Source organism: Quercus lobata, chromosome 2 (assembly GCF_001633185.2).
Source record: "Quercus lobata isolate SW786 chromosome 2, ValleyOak3.0 Primary Assembly, whole genome shotgun sequence".
In the NCBI taxonomy this organism is placed as follows: domain Eukaryota; kingdom Viridiplantae; phylum Streptophyta; class Magnoliopsida; order Fagales; family Fagaceae; genus Quercus; species Quercus lobata.
This window is the reverse complement of record NC_044905.1, coordinates 40,338,763-40,342,562: the sequence shown is the minus strand read 5'-3', so window position 1 is coordinate 40,342,562 and position 3,800 is coordinate 40,338,763. Positions and strand designations below refer to the sequence as shown.

The following is a 3,800-nucleotide window of genomic DNA, read 5'->3' as shown; positions in this document are numbered from 1 at the left end:
TGCTCTATTTGGTTGGGATGATGACAAAGTGAGGATGGTAAAAGTGCAAGGATAGAATATGTAACATCCCAGTTATTAAGTGTATATTAGAGGAAGCTTGAGGGGCAAATTGATAATTTTACTAAAGATATTTTTGGGGCAATTTGGTAATTAAGCTTATCAACTTAAGTCACCAACCTCCCCCCCCCCACCCTTCTTTTCTTCCTCATCTCACATTGATATCTTTGTCTCCCTCTTGCCTGGCTGCTCCTTCTCTCTATTTCTCTATCTTTCTATCTCACCCACCCACCAAAGCCCACACACCTACACACTCTAGCTCTAGCTCCCTCTATTTCTCACACTCCCTCATCGGTAAACCAGCCATCTACCCCCACCTTTGGTGGATTTCACCGGAGAACCCCATTAGAAACCCCATACGCTCCATTATCTCAAACTTTAAAGGTAAAACTCTTTAACTATTTTGGTAGCTTTTCAAGTTGTTGTAAGATTTCTTTCTAATCTAAGCTACTTGAGTGATATACATGTGATTGAGTACATGGATTTTTGATTTGGTGGACTTAATTGTTAAATGGTTAAGCATTTTTACAAATGGTAATCATTTGGGGTTTCTCCATGGTTAAAATTTGGGTTCCTTAAGCAATTGTGTGGGTTGATTTTGTGGAAGTTTGGGTTGATATTTGGAAGTGTGTTCTTTGCATTTTAAATGACTTTGGCATATGTGGGTGTGAGTGAAGTGATAACTACGAATTTATGCAAGTTAAGTGTGAGCATGTGCTTTTGTATACCAAGTGTTTGATAAGTTGTTTATATGAGATTTTTGGGTTTGATTCCTTGTTTTTAATATGCTTTAAATCTGGTGGTTTTAATGTGAGTAAATTCTCAAATAATTTGGGCTAGTCTTACAACTATAGCAATTTTCTAAAGCTGTCATGACAGATTTGAGTCAGCCGCAATGCATGATTTTTAATAAATTACAGAAAAAATTTTTTGGGCAGAATTTTCTGTGGTACATTGTATACATATAGGGGAATGTTCTTTTAAAGTTTTGAATTAATCGGATAACTTTTCATTGACCAAACAATTTTTACAAATGGCTGCCCTGCTATGTACTAAATCTGAAAGCAAGACTAAAACGCTGAGAAATTGTGGAATTAATCCCAAACCTTGGTTGATCTTATCTTGGCTTAAATATATTATTTAGTACTCAAAGAGATTCATGAGTATGTTATATTATCTTATGATGCACATTTTTGCGGTAGTGAATTTAAAATGTTTTGGTTGTGTCAGCACTATTTTGGTTCCTGCTTGGGAAGGGTACTTGTCTTAGGTTGGCCAAGCTAGGCTTTAGTGCATTTGATTTGTTTTAGGGGATCCTATTCGATTTTGGAGACAAATGTGATGAGAAACTTTGCGATAGGCCTTGTTATTAATAGGCTTGATCCTTATGTTTCTAGGTTTTGAGATTCTTGGTGATGGACCTAATGACGAGATTGGTTGATTTTGTGATGCTGGTTGAGGTAAAATCGATTAGCTTTCCGAGGTAAGTAGCTTTTTAATGGGATTTTTGGAAAATAACCATGTTTCATTAACGTTATTTTTGGGTCAAACACATTTTGCAAAATTATATATGGATATATGTTTTCTTAAAAGTGTTATGTTGTGACCCTATCATATATTATTATGTATGAAAAGTGCATCATATTTGGTATTGCATTTGGGGAAATGTATGAATTGTTGATATGGAAAAATGAGCATCTTTTATTTAATCTTTGATAAGGAAATCATGGATTTTATGGCATATTAGAAAATTTAAAGATGCTTGTCTTGTTATGTGGGAAATTGATAGAAAATCTTTTGACAAGAATGAAGTTGAAAACCTTACAAACTTTGTAGAAGTTAACTTATTTAAGGTTTTTCTAAAACTACTTGAATATGAAATATGTGTTTCAAAGTAATGTAACCTGTGAGCTTATGTGGTTTTAACATCATGCCATGTGTGATTTCTCGGTGATCACTCGATTTGGTTTCTGTAGTGTTTGTGACGACGGAATCAAATCTAAGTCAGTGCTCTTTCACTTTGGATGATGCGTTCTTCCCAATTGCCCATAGGGGGAAGAGGTTCATTAATTGTGTGTAGGTGAGGCTGCTACCTATGGGGTTGAGAGACCACATGCAAGAGAGGTCCTATTTGACGCGCTCTCTTTGCTGTCCATGGAGGGAGAGAAAAACCTTGAGGGTATGAGTGAGGTTGCTGTCCATGGGGCCAAGAGTCTGCATACCAGAGAGGACAATATCATGCCAGTTGTGAATGGATGGATCCCCTGACCGGTCTATGTGGTAATGTGGTATATTTGTGGTAAATTACCGTATGTTAGATTTTATAGCTTTGGAATTATATTATTAGTGCTCATAGATTATTGTATATAGTTTCATGGTATTATTTTGAGAAACTTTGTGTTTCATCATTTAATCATTCTTGTTACATTATTATAAAAAAAATGATCTTGTAGTATTTAGTTAGCAATTTCCCAAACTAAAACATGTTTTGCAAACTGTTTATAACATGAAATTTGCATTTCCCCCACTCCCATTAATTATGCTACTTACTGTGCTTTAGCTCATCCCACTCTCCAACAGTTTTTCAGATAAATTTGCTATACCTCAGGCATGGAGCTTGATTTATTGGTGTTGATTGGAGCATTATGTTAAGTGAGAGATTTATGCTATGATTGGTTGGTGACTCAATCTTGTAAAGTTTAACGAGATCATAATTAATTCTATTGGAGGTTGGATACTTGAGGTTTGTTAGCCTTAGGCTTTGTAGGCATAACTTCAATGTTGAGGTTGTGTATTCTAGAAGGGATTGTGGTTTTGTGTTATCCATTTGAAGCTTTGATACATATTCATGCATTATTTGGAGGCACATGACTCGAGTTATTGTTTGTAATTGTGTTATAGAGCTCTGACTTGTAATATGAAAATTTTAGTATGGTTATTTATTTTTATCATGTATCGAGGAGAGGAAAAAAAAAAAAAAAAAACTCTTACATTCTCGCTCTTAATGGTTCTTCTCTCACGCTTTGGACCCTTCTGGGTTTGGGGTGTGATAGAATATATTTTAGTTTTTCATCATGTGTGTTTGGTACAAATGATGGAAAAGTAGAAGGGAAAAAATGGCAAATTACTATTATGCACTTAATGTAATTTGAAACAAAGGGATAATAAGGGTAGTTTTACAATTTCATGTTTATCACCATTTTGTCATTTTCTTCTTACTTTGGAGAGAAAAAGAATGATGGGCCTAAGTGGAACCCCACCTCATTGTTTTCCTCCCTCCCTATTTTCTCTCCAACAAAATGGGAGGAAATTCTCTTTTCCTCTTTCCCACCCTTCCCCTTATCACCCCAACCAAGCACAACATTAAACATAGTCTCACTAGTCACATTTAAGATAAATTTGTTGTGTATTAGGATTTATATACAAATTATGTTAAAAAAAAATATTAATTTGATTTTAAGTGATTTTTTTTTTTTAATTTATGAATATCAAGGCTATAAGATGATTCAATTGTAAATATTTTTTATTAGCAACTATACGTGCAAGTGTGGGTGCAAGTGCCCGCAGTGAGTGATTTACTCGTGGGAAGTACACCTTGGCTTAGGTTGTACCGAGTAGAGGGTGTAAATAGAGTCGTCACCTAGATTAGGTCTAAGAATCATAATATAGTACCCTTGTGGAAAGATTGATCTTTACCAGAGCACATGTACGAAGTTTAGTTATGAGGATGGGAAAGTGTTAGA

The 3,800-nt window shown here is 35.0% G+C and overlaps 1 long non-coding RNA gene across 1 annotated transcript; it reads left to right on the top strand.

Moving 5' to 3' along the window:
* Positions 1–201: 201 nt before the first annotated feature.
* On the top strand, positions 202–3,044 carry LOC115975600. The gene is made up of 3 exons (XR_004088134.1): positions 202–441; positions 1,455–1,540; positions 2,034–3,044. It is a non-coding gene; the product is annotated as an uncharacterized LOC115975600 (long non-coding RNA).
* The last annotated feature ends 756 nt before the right edge of the window (positions 3,045–3,800 follow it).